The sequence below is a fragment of the Falco biarmicus genome, chromosome Z (genome assembly GCF_023638135.1).
Source record: "Falco biarmicus isolate bFalBia1 chromosome Z, bFalBia1.pri, whole genome shotgun sequence".
NCBI classification, from domain to species: Eukaryota; Metazoa; Chordata; class Aves; order Falconiformes; family Falconidae; genus Falco; species Falco biarmicus.
This window is the reverse complement of record NC_079311.1, coordinates 38,664,246-38,682,389: the sequence shown is the minus strand read 5'-3', so window position 1 is coordinate 38,682,389 and position 18,144 is coordinate 38,664,246.

The window sequence follows — 18,144 nt, the reverse complement described above, 5'->3', positions numbered from 1 at the left end:
TGTTTCATTTCATCCTTTTAAACAGGAAAAGACATCTTCCTCATTTATTATATGTGTGAATTATTTTTTTTCAGTAAAATCTTTCCTAGATGTTACTTCACATGCAAAGATGCAGCAGTAGAAAACATTTGAAATGCATGCAGAAATGATTCTGAGTCATAGCACAGAAACTCCAAATTAGTGATGCTTTTATTTGCCTGCAACTTCTTTCTGAATTTGGAATTGCTTGCTACAGACATCCCTTTAACATCCTAGAGGTTATTTTCAGAGCCAATTTGCAGTTCCATGGAAGTCATTGAGTCATTCAGCATTGTTCAGGTCAATGCTGAGTGTGGTTCAATCCTTCCATGAAATACTGGTTACTCAAGTCACTATATACATGTATGTGTGTGTGTGTATATATATATATATATATGTACATTTTAATGGCTGTCCAACTTAAATGACTACTTTTCAGACTATATTCTCAGTGGTGACAACGATCTCCTTAGTGATACTTTATCACTGAATGATACAACAGCATATTTAGAATTTCTTTGGGTGTTTTTCATTTTACTGTTTTATTGTACTAAGAGGAATTGGACAAAGCCTTTTCTAAACATCCTGAAACAGCTTCTAAGTTTGTAGGTCCTGGCTCTGGGGAAATTTTAATGACCCTGAAACTGGGATTCATAAACAAGGTAGAACCAGCTGGGTGTCATGAATGCTGACAGAAGCCTTGCCTGCATTGACCAAGAGATGTAAGGAGAGGCTGTAGAAAAATTATGACCTTGGATTTATGGAGAATAACTTGTTCAGCATAAGTAAGACACTGTAAGATGCTGTCCTGAAGTGTAACTTCTGAAGGGACCAAGGACAGGTGGTTTATTTTAAAGACAAACTTTTCAAAACCACAATAGTGTTCTTTTTTGATGAGCTGTGTTTCTTATGTTTCTTATAGTTCTTATTTATTTTAGGGATGCAGTGGTGGTTTCATGTGTCTTAAGTTCAACTGAACTTTATTACACAAGAGATATATTAACATCCTAAAATAATTTTAAAGTGCTCTTTAGTATGATTACATGGTGTCAATTAAAAGAAAATACTAGTACAAACTTTTTTTTTGTACCAAGATTCTAGGTTATTCTTCATTAGAACATAAATGTATTATAAATTTGTGGGGGTTTATAGATTTATTATGTGTCAGTTCCAGAAACTTCAGAGATGGTATTCTTGACATGTTCAAAACAACTTCCACCTGCAAAGTAGGACAGTTCATGTGGTCCGCCATTAGTACTGATAAGTAAATAGATCCACCCCTTTTATCTCTGCAAAAATGTTAATAGTCTAAGAATCATTTGAACTGAAATGAACTTTTTTTCCCTGAGGAGTACATCAACACCATTTATAAACACACACTTCAGCCCGCCAAAACCTATATGGGGGACATAATGCTAGGCAAAGACCAAAGAGAGTAACTAAATGAAATTATAGCTGCAGAATACTAGAAAGGAAACATGAACTCTATTTACATGGTGTAAGCAACATTCACACCAAACTTTTCTTAGTGAATTCAGTATTAAAGATATTTAGTAGGATTTATAATCTTACTTTTTCATAAAATGAAGGTCAAGAAGCCTAGAAATAAGGACAAATATTTGTTTTCACAAGAGAAAGGCTTCTGCAAAGTATTTTGTTTGGAAAATTCTGGCATATCAGTTCTACTTCTACTGATATCTATCTGGTCCTTGTATTTTTTATCTTTCAGAGACTTCCTACTATTGATAGTTTGGTGCATTATCTTTTATTCTCTAAAAATCAAAATATTTCAAACACAGAAAGTTAAAGCCACCAGAAACATGACTGTTTCCAATCCCTGAGGTTATTTTATGATGAGAGGTTAATCTGAAAATAAAGACTAGCAAATATTAGAACTTGCTCCAGGTTCACAAGTAACATTTGCTACTGATTAGTAGTCTTTTGTTTGAAATGTTTGTGTAGTTTTGCCTGCAAGCCAAACTGTGAGATCCTGTAAGATAATGCAAGAGGACTATTTTTCCCTTCTGCTGTCTTCAGCAAAACTGCTAAGTCTCAAGTCACTCTCCTCCCACCAAAAAATATGAAGGGACAGCTCCTCCACTGGCCCATCTATTGATGGGGATTTTCCCCATTTCTAAGTGGGGAAGGTCACACCATTTTCCATGCTGGACAGTCTTACTTTCTGTTACCATCTGGCCACTTACCACACTGTAATTTTATGAAGTCAGAAAGTCAGATAGATACGAAAGGATACTGGAGAAATGAAGAGCAAGTTGCAATCCTTCTCACATGGTAAATACAGATCTGGGTATAATTGCTTGCTTCCCTACAAAGAATGAAACAAGAACAAGCTCCTATTTCCAGATGCAAAGTCCATGTGTTGGCATAGATGTACCTAGAAGGATCTCAGATGATGTTATGGCTCAGTTGAAGGACAAAGGTCTTTATACAGAATCAAGTGTCAACAAAAAATAAAACAGACTTCAGAGAGCAAGGAGCTAGAATAAGATACATTCAGATGTTTTACATAAAAATTGTAAGCTTATCCATTCCTTTATGGTTTCTGCTTTGCTTATGACACAAAGTAACTTAAATGCAAATGAGAGAAAACCAAGGGAAACTGCATATAAAGATAGAAAAAGCAGTGTAAGAATTACACAGATACTTTTGTAAGAAGCAAACCCTTGAGCATCTCATACAAAATAATTTGTCTAGACTCTCAGATTCCAAGTGGTATAAATCCAATAACCACTATTCTTTCCTTATCTGTTTTGCTTTCCCACCATTATAGATATTTTTTTCTTTCTTTCTTAGTGTTAAACATAGAAACAAACCACACTGCCTGTTAAACTTGGGCCACCACTAGGCATCTCCTTTATATTTCCTGCCATAATACTCTGAAGTTTGTCAGGTTGAGCCAGGATTAGCTGCTCACTGATACACTTCAGTGCTTTTTTGACCTGAGACATTACAGCAATTTCTTGAACTGTTAAGACCGTTTGTGCTAGCCCTTGGTATTATGCTATTACATTTAGCTATATCATTATTCTGCTAATATTGTTATGTTACCACATGTGGAATTCCAACCAAAAATATAGTTGTTTTATCTTATCTTCCCTTAAGTTTCTGTCCATCCCATACATTCATACATCAAAATATCTCCTTTACAGAAGACAGCAGGGTTGATTTTATCCAGACCCCTTCTCACCTGAAATGCTATGGCAAAGGCAGTTTTCATTCTCATCCTCTGCTGATAAAATCCCAGTGACAAGACCTGTTCCTTCCTGAAGCCACTGCCTGGACTAGAACTCTTGATTCATAGGAATTAAATTAGCTTAAAAAGCACATATTTAAACTGATCTCGTAAACTCAGAGGTTACCCAGGTTTATGATATATTGCCAGATAGTGGCCTGAAAGGGAAGTCAAAGACACTTGGGATTTTCCTAACACAAGTGCTATGGTAGATCCGGAGTGGCAGGAGGTGGCTGCATCCCAAGGCAGGTGCCTGTGGGGACATGCAGTTGGGAAGTCCGTCTTAGCAGATGTTTAACGGCGCCCAGAGGCAAATCACAGAATCATCCTATGGTTTGGGTTCCCCATCTGCATCCAGGCTCTCTCTTTCTGACCAACCATGTGGACAAAGTAGCTCGTAACAGTATGACAGCCCAACTACACAAAGGAGCCACATATGTACTGCTTATCCTCCCCATGCTGGATGTAACAGCAGCAGCTTCTTCATGGGAGGAACAGTAAGAGCTGTAAGGCTTGCCCCAGCTGGGCCGCACCCAGGCCAGCTGTACAATTGAGCAAGGACTGTTGCGTGGGAGGTGAGGGCTTACCATATGCAAGAGGTCAGACAAAGTTTCTAAGAAAACAGTGACGTAGAGACAGTATCCTGTAATCACACTAAAATCATCTACAGCCTGGCAGGTAAAACTCACTCCACCACAACTGGTCAGTGATACAATTTACCAAAAGGGAGTTCAGAGGAGAGAAAGCTAATTGCTTCCAACAGTACCATACCATCAAAAGCAAGCCATATTTACCACTTAGAAGCTGCTGAAATACACATTAACTAGAATGTATACCCTAAATGTTGCTATGTTTGCAAACAGCAAATAAATATGATATTGAAATCTTTCTCAAGCAGCATACAATGCACATTTCCTAAAGCAAAAAGGAGTTAACCTCAGAATTTAAATATAGTGATCAGCAGCTGCCAAAACCAGATTTGTATCTAATTTTGTCATTGCTGAGTGTACATCTACTAGTATTTTTGCATCCTAACAATCTATTTTTATATAACGACAGCTAAGCATAGATTTTCAGAATGGTAAATACACAACTGCATGTCTAATTTACATGTAAAATTTTCACAGCACTGTGTGCAAATGCAGTAAATGAGCACACAAATTTGAGTATAAATACACACTTACAGGAGTCTGACAAGCAAAGTGTCATAAATATATAAATATTTTTTCTGTCAGCCACTATTGTTGCAAGTAAAACATGGCATGAAATCAATAAGAAATTGGCTTTTTTTTTTTTTTCCAATGATAAAATTGCTTTTGTGATACTCTCAGCTTTCAGGATAAAAACATCCTACTTGTTCAAAACAGGTTACCTTGTTCAAGATTTCTATGCAACATGTTCAGTCTTGTCCATATACTGTGTGCATAGGTAATTCAAAATTTTCTTTTTCAGAAATTTGGATTATGAATTCTAAACCTACGAAGACTTGTGAGGAATTAATTTGCATAGTCCATGATAATTTTTACAGATTTCAAAAAGCTCAGAAATTATTCAGGAAAAATACTGTTTTAGCTGAATCAAAATATTTTACCAATAGTGAGGTTTGTATACATGTTATTATAAACTGTCAAACTTCAAGATGACAAGTAATTTAAAAACAAATTCTCTCCATTTTTCTTTTCAGAATTTTGTTGTCTTATTAATAAATTCAAAATTATTAATTATTAATGAATTCTGTAATGACACCTAAATTAAAATAAAGTCAACCACGCCATTAAAAATGTCTACATAATTTGTAGACTGCTTGAATTACAGGGGTGTTTTTTTTTAAAAAGTAATTCTGAGACCTTTTAAAAACACATCGTTTCAACTTCCTATACTTTACATTCCACTCCTACGCCAGAATCTATAGCTGTTGCAATATAAACAGAATATATCCATTTTCTTACCAAACAGTTCCATTTTAATGAAAGGTTAGGATAGCTACAGATGCTAAGAATAGGAGATGATAAATATAAAGAGCTTTCACTCCCACTTTCATGCAGCACTATGTGAGTAATGTTCCTTTACTTTCTGATCTTTAACTATTATTTTAAATGGTTTCATTCCCACCATTCTTCTTTCATGTCTTAATGAAGCAGTCAATTTGGCTTACAAAATAGCCCAAATACCTGAATGGTAAGCACCTGAAAGATGCTGATTTTGATTCTTTAAGCATATAAAGCAAATTGGGGGAATGTGTTTGGTTTGGGTTTTTTTTCAATTGATGTCAAAGAAAAGTGTGAAAATACAGATTAAATCAAATATATTTCAAAAAAATCTTCTCCTTTCATCTGAACAACAACAAAATATTGTGTAAAATATCTGTGTAAAACTAAAGCGCAAAAAATCAAGATGCAGAGAAAAGCTTCCAAATATTACATATTTCTACACACAATTTTTAGGTACTTGGCCTCTAGTGAAAATTGATTGTCCTGGATTTTTTACTTTTACCCTCCATTAATTCAATCTGTGGTTCAGATGCAAGCCAGGACAGTACCTTTCTGTATATACACAAAGCAGGAGACGCAGATTCAGTTCCCTTCTCTGCTGCCTAATAAAGGTCATACTTCCTAATAAAAGTGTCAGGCTGTAGGGTATTGGACACAGGATGGAGAAGGAGCTTGGCAGTCTAAGGAATTGGACCAGAACAGAGACCATATGCAAGAAATTGCCCTGTACCATTCCAATTGCACAGGATAATTAGAGCATTCATTTGAAGACACCGTATTTTATTCTATGCTTTTAAAACATTAGATTCTTCCTCATGACTGATCTGAATGTGTTAAATCCTAGACCTCATCACTGTTATTAGCCATGCTTAAAATAGTATAAGACAAAGCCGAATTTTGTTAGGAGCTAATTAGTTCAGGTCATGGTTCCAAGCCTCTGTATTAGGTCTGTCTGGAATGCAGTTAAGAAATTAACTTTATTCATAGCAACCCATATAGTGCTGTGCTTTGCATTTGTGGCTTAAACAGTGTGGATTAATACACCAGTGCTTTGCCTTTTTCTGAAAAGGACTCCCGCAGCAACAAGTCCTTCCCTCCTTGCCTCCCCACAAAACTCAGCAGGCTGGGGCTGCGGAAGAGGCTGGCAGACACAGCTGACCCCAACTGCCTAAAGAGATACTCAAATACTGTATGACATTGTGCTCACCAATAAAATCTGAGGGAAAGAAGAAGGAAGGGACAACATTTAGAGCTATAACATCTGTCTTCCCAAGCGGTAGTTACAAGTACTGAGGCTCTGCTTCCCAAGAAGTGGCTGAACATCTGCCTGCTGATGGGAAGTGGTAGATGAATTTTGTTTTGCTTTGGTTGCGCATGCAGCTTTTGCTTTTGTTATTAAACTGTCATTCTCGTGATCCACAAAACTTTTCACCCTCATTCCATTTTCCTCCCCATCCTCTGGGAGAGGGGAGTGAGAAAGAGGCTGGGTAGCTTCCTGGATGCTGGCTGGGGCCAGTCTGCCAGAGCACTAGTACCAGGCTGGGCTCACATGAGGGTACTTAGGCTGGATGATGTTTCTCTCTGTATAGACAAGAATATAGCAATTCCAGGTATATCAAGAAGCAGAAATATGGGTGCCTGCAGTTTTGAGGTCAAATATCAGTTTAATGACTCTGGAATTCAGCAGCTGGATGAAGATATCTAGAGTTCCTTGTTCTGGGCTTAAGATATGGTTTAAACCTCAAAATGAAAGACTCAGAGCTCGCATTTCTTTTTGGAGCTAATACTAACTGGGTCATTCTTGCACATACAAGGTACAAACCTCAGGGCATTTTAACAGTAAAGTGAAGGTCAGCCTTATGTTAGTGGAGGACTAAGCAAAGCCTATGGAGAATGATAAAATATCTGGTCTTTTCTTTCCTCAGCTTTCCTTCAAGAGAGATGTAAGGATTCTATCCTGGTCTATATTTTATAATTCATTAAAATGAAAGGAAACCTACTTGCCAGTGTTTTGAAATATTGATGGGTGGGTGGAAATTTGGTACAGTCAAAGTTTTTCCAGCTGATAAAAAACTAAAAAAGAGATGGCATGAATACAAAAGTTAAGGAAGAAAAAGAAACAGAAGCCTTGTAAACAGAAAGATAGCTTGCTTTGTCCTGTTTTTTTCCCCAATTCATTTTGTTTTCCCCTCTCCCTTAAGTCCCCTCTTTTTGCTCTTAACTTTGAGCTAATTTTCCTGATACCTCATTTACATTGAGTTTTATAGCTTCCCTTTTTTTAGTAAAAATAAAACAAATCAAAAACAAAACAACAAAACAAAGCAAAAAAAAAAAACAAAACACCAAACTGACAAATTCAAGTCACTTGGCTCTGGTTTTGGGTTGCATCCCACTATCAGAATCTGTATGAGTTACCTCTCTCTGTGATTTCTTATGTTCTTTGTTTTGTTGATTTTTTTTCAGATCTATTCTTTTTCCTTTTATGGGATGTAGTTATATCTTGCAAAGCATTTTTAACACACCTTGTGGTCAAGTTTAACTAAGTCGAAGAGCTCTGTTCCCCAAATTAAACTCTTCCACATACGATTCCTTTTTGTTTGTTTCCTTGGTGAGGTAATCTACTAACATTGCAAGCTGATACTGCAAAAAAGCAATCCATTTTCCTGGATTGGAACCCAACACATTTTATATCAATTATTGCTATGAAAGGGTTGTATCATGATATCATCTATAGGTATGCAATTTATAGCTATCAAAAGTAATTAAATAATGAATAGTCCATGCACTTCTACACTAGTACTTGTCTAAAGGTTAAAAATCTTTTGTAATGCAGGTATGCTGTTGTTTTTTCCTTTATTTTGGTTTTATATATGTCTTTATATATGTTCTTTATTTTGATTGCCAACTTTGAAGTATCTCTATGTTCCACCTTTAAAACATACAACCTTTTCATTCTTGCATATAGGAGAAGTACTGATTATTACAAAAAGTGTATGAGAAGCAATAGTTCCTTTAATTGTTTTATTAAAAATTAAAGGCTGCTTTTTAATGTTCTCTGTTTTTATTGAAAGTAATTAGTCTTATTCATGCCTTTCTATGGCTAATTATTTAGCCTCATAGTAGTTTTCAATCTGCTGCTTTTTCAATTCCAATTCAAAGGTGATAAAAAATAAGCAAACTCCTTTATATGTGGTAAAACCTTAAGATATATGTTTCAAAAAGCTCTTTTTGTCTTAATGTATACATATATGTTTAAATTTTTCTTTCACATTTGATAAATCATATTATATAATGGAATACTCCAGTGTCTGGAAAGATTCAAGTATAATATTGTATAAGTAATTGAAAGGTCAAGCTGAACTTTATCTTCCTGTTCAGCAAACCACAGTCAGGGAAGTTTATGTCAAAATGCTTCTAGAATTTACTACTTTACATGGTTATTATTGCATGTCTTTGTACTGTGAAAGGGTGGGCTGTGTATCATGTGAAGCGACAGCTGCAGTGTAATGTAAGGATTATTTTTTAGCAAACAAATATTTTCCCCCTCCAGCACTCCTTAAAACCACCACATATCGGAGTTAATATAATTTCAGATACTTAAGAAATTTAAATTTAGGAGGCTTTTTGAAACAATAAATTTTATGTTTTCCCCCCCACAATATAAGGAACTAAAATTTCTTACTACCACAAAAGGAAAATAAACAGCAATATTTTTTTCTTGATGGAAAGTTTTCTTTCTAAATACTCTGCAGGCATTTTTTCACCACACAAATATACTTTTACAAAAATTATGGAAAAAGTTAGTTTCACCTAATTTTAGTTCAATTTGGGATGTTTTTTAATTTACCTATATACTTCCAAGTTTTCATTCCTTTATATTTCTTTGTCTTACTTATGGCAATATTGTTTCCTGATTGTAGATGGGAAGTTGTATGATTTCATACATTTCTTTTCTTCAAGATTTATAACTGATATTTGAAGTAATTCTCTCATTTTTTGTTTAATGTCTGCTTACTTCCAGAATAAAAGAGGAGAGGAAATGTGCCATATCCCAGCTCTGATTTGGGGATTGAGCCCAAATGGAAGGTGTCTCTGAGGAGTTGTCTAATAGCAGAAAAACTTCTCAGCTTGTGGGAAAATTATTGCTAGATGAGGGTTAACTAGCTTTACAGGTATATCTTAGTCATCTAGGTGGAAAAATTAACTTGAATAGATCCTTTGGATTCTCCTGTTAATACCCAAATGCTTGCTGGTCTACTGCTTAACCAGTGTTAACTTCTGTGTCTCAGGAACAGAATTATCTGCATACATGTTAATAAATGGATTAGTATCCATGCTCCACTCAGAAACATTCAGTAAAATCCAAATAATGTTAATAAGTGTGAAAAGTACCCAAAATTAAATTTTATAAATACTAAGCACTAAGACAGCATTTACATTAACAATAATGCCTAACATATTCATGTTGTTTTGTAATATATGCAAGTAATATCTAGAGCAAAACTCTGGCTCATTCTGCATGTCATATTGTTTAATGACAGTATTGTAAGTCAACTGTCCATATATTGATGTAAAAATACATCTAAGAACATATGTCATACGAGCACATGCCAGCTTTAGACAAGCTCTAAGAACGTACCACACTCACGCTGGTGTTAGAAATAAGTCCCCTTATTTGGTTTCATAGCTAATTATCAAGACACTGTATTATTTAGGTCCTAACTTCAAATCCTGCTCTTCTTCAACAATAATTTTCACTGTACTAACCTAAAAATCATAGGTAATTTACACCATGGTATCAGGGACATTTGCTGTGTTATGAAGAAGGGGACAACACAGGTTTCATGCATTTCTGATTTATTAAAAATAAATATTTTGTCACAGTTAATTTACAAGTTATTACCATTGCCATTATGCAAATTAACCTCACTTACTCCTTTTTCACTTCCTCCAAGTCACAATCACATTCTATTGCATTTGTCTGACTAGGTAGTGAAACCCACTATTTCCTATTACTCTTTACTGCACACGCCAGAGCGTATTGGTTATTGAGCTTTCTGGTACAGAGAATTCTTCTTATCTGCCTTACGCTATCTAATTCTTTTGCTTTTCACAATCCTGATACTAAATTTTCTTCCCTGCCTTTCCATCAGGCTATTCTTCCTCTACAATGTCTTCCCTGCCTAGTTTCTCAACAGGCTTACATAAACTTCAACAAAGTGAGTATGATTTTTCAAGGTCAGGATGTGTAAATATGCAGAGAGTTAAAGCTATCCCGAACACTGTCAGTTTTCGGTTTCCAGGGAATCAAACTTTTGCACCTCTGTCATTTGGGCTAGAAGCACAGTTATCACCAACTGGAATAACATGCTGAGAATTTAAATGAAAAGTTGTAGAGCTAAAATGACAATCTGTTACAGCCGATAATCTTCACTACTCTAGATGTCTCATACTATCCATCAACCGGCCAAAGATAAGGGGAAGTGTGCAATCAGAAAGATAGGAAATACTGAGTTTCAGTACGTTGAGAAGAAATTGTGGCAAGTTCTCCATGGCAGAAGCTAAAGCTCTTAGTCTTGTAATGGGTTAACCAATTTTTAGTACCTTGACATCACAAAAATTTCAGCAACAGCCTGGCAATGTGTTCTTTGTGGTATGCTTGTTCAAGTAGAAATTAAAAAACATTTTCAGCATTCTGATGCCAAATCTGTATAATGCATAGTTCCCTTTTATTCCTTATGCCGTTTGAGAATGTAAACTTTCTAGCTGTTTTCAGAAAGTGCCTGAACACTGAAGAACGTTTGGAATGTAATTATGTTTGTGACTTGGTCTCATTGGAAAATCAGTTTTAATGGCTTTTAAACAAAAAATAGTTCTAAAACTGGGGAGGGATATGCATGCAGGAGCAAATAAACTAGCAAGCTCTTGTTGGAAATGAAAAAAGCAAGTCAGTTTATTCCTCTATTTAAGTTTTTTGGGACTGTACTGATATACACAGCCAAGAAGAGAGCTTAAACTATTTTTGATTGGATTATGCTTGCAGTTTGGAAATGCATATATAGTAGGGCTGAAGAAAAAGGAAGGCACAAGGTACCTTCTCACAGAGTATCTCTTGCTAAACAGAAAAATACCCTATCAACCTCTGTCCAAAGGACCATGGGAAACGTTCACACTTCTGAGAGGTAAAGGAGTTGAACAGCAGATAAGAAGGGGGCAGGACTATGGGTCTTCAGTTTCCTTACCAACTCTAACACCCTCCATGCTGACTAAGATAAATTACTAGGAACAGGAGATAAAGCAGGCTACCCTGGAGGGCAGTGATACCAAAGAAACAAGTACTGTGCTGGAGCTTAAGACCAGGTGAACTGATTGCTGTTTCCAGGATAAAATTATTCTAAATTAGAAAGGGATAAATTCTCAAATGAAGACAGTTATCTCAGTCCAAAGAGTGTGTACCAGTATTTGCTTATCAATAATTTTCTGAATTTGGAAAATGATATATTCTGTTTGTGTATCAAAGATCTCATGCAGCCTGCAGCTTTAGGTTTCACTTGGCCAAAGCTGTTCTGCATTGTGTTTTAGGGTGTCTCCTGTGTAACATCTCCAGTTCATGCAGAGGTACCTGTCCTAGCTGTGGATATCACAGCACAGTATTCAGCACAGAATGCAAAAACGTGCCCAAAACCATGGTTAAAAATACTGGCTATGAGGCTACCCAGAGCTACAGGGAAACACTGCATTCAGCAGTATGCAAACAATTGCAAAGTTGTCTGGAGGTACCTGCAGTCACTGCAACGTCAATGTACTTCAGCTTCATCATCAAGTAAATAGGCCAATGGTATTGACACAAAAGCAACATACCCCAGGAGTGTTGCAAGGTTAGCTTGCACTTTGGATACGTGTGCAAATGCTAAGCATTCTTACGATTCTCCCACAGGCATGATGAGGTCTGAAGAATTACAATTTTTCTTCGACAGAGAAAGCCTTGCATTGCCCTTATTGTAAACCAGTGTGTAATTTACAAAGATAGACTTGGGGGGCTGATGTTCAAAGATACAGAAGAATTCCTTTGAAGTTACTCTTATTTCATTTGATCAGTGCTTTTTATCTATTTGTTTAGTAACATAGACTCTGCTTTCAAGATTTCTTCTCTGTTCAGCCAGCTCCTACTCAATAGTTAAAAAACATCTCTCTACACATTTCCACCTGAACGTTTGCTCCAATAATGTAACTTGCACCAACTGTCACCGTAGTGATTCCTCTAGGACTATAACACATTAACAAAAGAAAGCAAAAAGACCTATTGTCAAGCATAACTAGCTCTTGGGTCTTGAACATCTGATGATGTTCAAGATGTGAGAGAATGCAATTTCCTGCTGGCAACAGAAATGTACATGTACACACAGGCACTGGGGGTTAGAGATGGTGCCTCTAACCATCTTGAACATCACAGCAAGGCTGATGCTTCCAGAATGTTTTTCCATGACATGTGTCAAGAAAAAAAAAATAACACCCAAACAACAAAAAAAAAAAACCACAACCACTAAAGAAGGCACAAGAACATTTTAGAATTTACTTTCTCTACTTTATTGAGTCAGTCTGCATGGCTTGCTGGTGCTCACGGGCAACAGATAGGCTGCATTTTAAAGTCCGCTATCTTTAACCTCTTCCCTCCTTTTCCCTGAATATCCTGAGGGTCTCTAAATGACTGTGGCAACATTGCATATAGCACTGTTGAAGCCTTTCTTCAAAAACCATAGCTTTGGGTACTGACATTAAAAGCAGTGAGAACAAAGTCAGTTTATAACTCCATGTTCCTTGCTGAGTTAACCTTGATCCTAATCAGAAAGCATGAAGAGATGTAGAAACCAGGATTTTCATCTGTATAAATGAAGAATTTTAATCTGGAATAGACTATGTAGGAGAAATAGGAAAAAGGGATATCAGCAATGTTAATGGAGAGAGAATTACCGAAGCAGCCTGAAAACCACTTTGATTTAAGAAAGGAGGGAATGGAAACTGAATGTAGCATTTGTAGAAGCCAACAAAATAGAGGGAGTTTTGAGCCATCCATGCAAAGGATACAAGAGAAAAAGAGACAAATATAACCACAAAGCACTGCCTTCTAGAACCAAGACTGGCTTGCAGTTCCTCTTAATTTGGTGCTTAAAGGTTCATTGTAAACTGCTCAAATTCATACTGAGTGACACCTTGGTTTCAGTTTGAGTGTGAAGTGTAATTTGAAACTTTGAATAGGAAGTATTCAGCAGTTTGTTTTACACTGATTTTAGAACTATATTTATTGTCTTAATATTCTCTGTTTCTTCTGAAAATTTCAGTAGACGGAACTTGTATAATCCCTTTTTGAACTGGTGTGAAGGCTTTGAAACTATGACATCCAATTCATTCATGTACATGCAGAGGGTATGCCTGATTCATGTTTTAATGTCCTCTTTATGGTGTGGAATTCTGCAAGACTCTGGGAGCAGTACATGTATGGGTGATAATGTGGATCATACAGCTTAATGTAAAATGATTGGGACACTTACACTTTGGCAAGTCTGTCAAGAACTGTAAGAAGCTTAAGAGGCACCAATGCCTGGTGTGACATTCCTAGTGGAGAAATGCCTGATAAGGCCTAGAGGTGTTGCCTCTGCCCGCTGTCCTCATCCAGATGAATGAAGTTTGGTCTAAGCACTTTACTCCACCTCTTCCAGATGCTCAATTTGGCAATATTTTACTTTGACTTATTCAGTTTTTAGTGTCACTTTGCTTGGTGCCTCACAATAAAGAATGACAAGCCAAGTGTCATTATTTACTGCTTTCCAAGTCAGAAAAAAAAAAAAAGTGTGTTAAGTCACTTGTATCCATCATCTGTTTTTAAACATCAGATTAAAGTAAGACTTCCCTTGACTGATAAGTAAGCCTTGACTGGTTCTGCAGTTGTTATGTTTGTGCAACACTTCCATTCATTCTAGTAACACTACCATATTATTATAGTAATAATTCTTATTTATGTACTTAGCAGTGAAGATGATAAACACTGAAAAAGTAAAGGTAGATATTTGTTTCCTTGGAAAATTCATACCACATCCTGTCATAGCTAATTATTCTTCTATAATATATTAGCCAAATCAGTTAACTGCTCTATCATTGAACTTCAAAAATGGCTTGAAAAGTTTATATCCATGTTATGGGTAAGAAGAAAGTCTCTTGCAAGAAAGAAAAATGGTTTTTCTGTAAAATTGTCGCACTTCTACTTGAAAAGGTAACTGCCTTTTAGAAATAGCTAATGTGAAACAGGGCAAGGAGAATCTGTTAGGCCACTGGAAAGAAAGGTTAGGAATGGAAAATATCTGAGAGGTAGGGCAGTGAGGCATTCGTAGGTAGTAGGTACTTAATGGTCAAGTTATTTTGAGTCAACTGCAGTTTTCATTCATGGATTAGTCACATTGATCCTAAATAATTGCTTAGTTCACAGTTGTCTATGTGATGTTAAGCTGCAGGCCCAGGTTCTCCTAGGATTTTTTAAAATCAAATGATAAAATATGACATTGACTCATGGGATAACTTTTTAAAAACTTACTTTTCCATTGGCAATTGCATATTTAGAAAGCATTTCATTCTGCAAGAGGAATCAGCGCTTTTATTTTTCAGTCATGGACAACCTATAGATTGTATAGTCTGCAATCTCATTGCAAAATACCAGACATTCAAATTTTCAAGGACTATGGATCTGTCCACAAAGACACTATGTATAAGAAAAGTATGTTATTTTCAATCTCAAAGCATCTCTAGGATAATTCCCCCATGACTTTTCTAAAAGATTGCCCTGAATGCAATTGTCATAGTGTGTCTTTTCAAGGGAATTAGCATAATTATTTTGTACCTGTGAACCTCTCAGCGAAGCTGCCTATGATCTTTTACCCAGCATGTAGGCTTTGAAAACTGTTGATGGAGGATTTATTAAAGGCTTTTGGAGACAGTAAAACAATACTGTGTTCACAGAACATTAATTCATTCTAAAAGGTTTGTTTCAGTTCTGGCCTGTTCATTACATAAAGTGGCATAAATCTGCAGCTCCTTAACTTTCCCACATTCAAGAAGTGCTTGCAAAGTGTCTTCTCTGTTCTGTTGTTGTCATAATGGTTCATACCATTATTGTGTTGTGCCTACGTCCACATTCTAAGACAAGGTATGTTTAAAAGTTATTGGCATATTGGGAGAGAATGGAGTGCTTGTAATTATCATACATTTAAAGAAATGTCTGTAGTTTCCATATTTACCAAAAGTGTTTCTAGTGTGGTATAGCAGGGTCATAAATACACATTAAACTGCAAATCCAAGATGGGTGTAGATTATGTCTGTTCAGAAGAAAATTGGGATTTTGTAGATTTGTCCCTTGTACTGCTCCACTAACTAGGTGATTCTGGTCTTCTCTTTTCTTGTTCCCAATTAAAATGTCTCAATGTTAGAAGGGTGCTATTAAAAGACAACTGCAGTCTCATTAGTTATGGACGCTCTGTTAGCACTCTATGTTATGGACCTGTTACAGCTTAAAGAAAAGTGCAGGATAAGCAGTCCCATTTATTTGGTTAGATTCTTTTACAAATAAGAAAATTTAAGAGGATTTAAAATTAATAAATAAATGACTCGGGCAATGGGATACACTCACTAGATTACAATCATATACTGTCAGGGCAGGCAACCTGGCATAACTTTTATGGAAAAAATAACAAGATCTAGGCTAGTTAAAGGGTAAGTAAGTCATGATTTATTTTGTGAAGGCATATACAAAGTGGAAAGTTCTGCATCTGACCTGTATATCTTTTTGTTTGCTCACCTCCGATCAGTATCCACAATAATGTACAAGCAACAATAAATGCTTCTTCAAATCTTCATTTTTCAATATTTCTTAATGATTGTCACATTCCGTGGTGCAATCAGATCTGTCATGATCACAAACCACAATATGGCTTTTTACTATGCCCTGCAATGTTTTGTAACTTCTATTCCTCACCTACTCCAAACCCACTCCCTCACAAATTCTTCTCTCTCTGACTTCATGAACCTATTAGATTGTTCTTTGCTGTTTGCCTCTGTGTTACACTATAAGCTTTTATAGTAATTATATTGACTATATATTTTTGCATACAGTTGTCAGTGTTCTGGCTAAACAAGTTTCTTGATTCTGATCTCTGTTACAAGACAGGTATGACCCAGACAAGAAGTGAATATTTCCCATAATTATTGCACACAATCTAAATGCTTAAATGTTACAGTACAAATAAAGTTGCAGTAACTGCACATAGGAAACTGGCAGGAGGAAAATTCCACAGCATGGCACCATATCACTACCTACCAAACCAGACAGATTAATCTGAAAATCTGAACAATGAGAAAAGCATCCTACTAAGAAAGATGTGAAACAATTATCAGCATTTCCTAAAATATTAAATAAATTTTCAAATACACATTATCTTTTTTTAGGCTGAGATTACTTCTTTTAGTCTGACAACATGAACACCAAAAACAGACTGAATAAAATGTTATCTTTCAAACATAATGTTATCTTTTAAACATATTATGTAAAACAGCAAGATAATTATACCAGAAACAGGTGCAAGACTGCGTATATTACTGCAGTCTGTTCATTAGTATTCATATTAACTTTCTCAAGAAACACTGCAAACATGGTCTCAGAGTTTAACATTTTGTACTGTGTCCCCTATGTAAGTGCAAAATTCATTGCATGTAAACAGCTCTATCACTTGCATAACTGGCATGGCTTAAAGGTGTATTTTAAGATGAGGGGGGGGAAATCAACAGCTAATAATCTAGATCCTTTAAAAGAAAGCGGGAAGTGAAGAACTGCATGCTCAGTAGACTGGGATTACCTTACTCCACTATTTTGAAGTCCCTGTAATCAAAAATATGAAAAAGGAAGCAGTTGGACTGCAAGCCTTGGCTTTGACTTCAATGGCTAAAACAGGTCTCCCATAAACTATAAATTAAAAAGGATTAAACTAAGGAATGATAGACCTTCTGACACAATTCACTTTCTGCCCAGCTAGGGAGAGGGTACTTTTTTCCACCTTTTTTTTCCCCCCAATTTTTATTCTTCCTAACCAGTGCAGTGTCCAGCTTTTGTATACCAAATACTGTGTCACTCTGCTTGCACACACTTGGGTGCTTTGTTGTGTTTGTGGGGCCCTGTGTTCTTCAAGTAATTGTTTCCACATAACAAGTAAAAAAAAACACTGTATTTTTAAAATATGCAGTTATATATCAGTTTCTAATTCTTTTCCAGCCTTTCTGTCACAGGATCCACGTTTTACCCCACTTTAATGTGCCTTTATCCAGGCAGAAACAAGACTAAATGGCTATAAAAGAAGGACATCTCATACTATAGTAAGTCCTAACTTTTACTGACAACTCAGGGTCAGCATTCAGCACTAGGTCATAGAGAAATGCTGATGAATAAGGCTTTGCAAGACTGCTTTAGGTACCTTAGGACAGTGAAAAATGCCCAGGTTCTAAAACAAATGGTTCAAGATCTTTACAGCAGCTTAAAACTGCATTTTCAAAAGCTGAATAAAATTTTCCAAATAAGTAAAAGCCTCTAATGTCTTTAGCATTTCAGACTTCTATATGAGCCCCAGAGGGTTTCCAATCCACTGGACTTATTCTGTTAAAGGGACTAGAAAGAGTTATTAGTTTCACACTGTCTCACAAAAAAGTTTACATTTGACACTCTCTTTAACACAGAGAAGTGTTGGCAGAATATATAAAAAAATAAATATTCATAAACTATATGTGGGAAAATTAATGTGATTAAATAGCCTTAGCAAGGCAATTCTATATAAAATAGAGCTTTAGAAA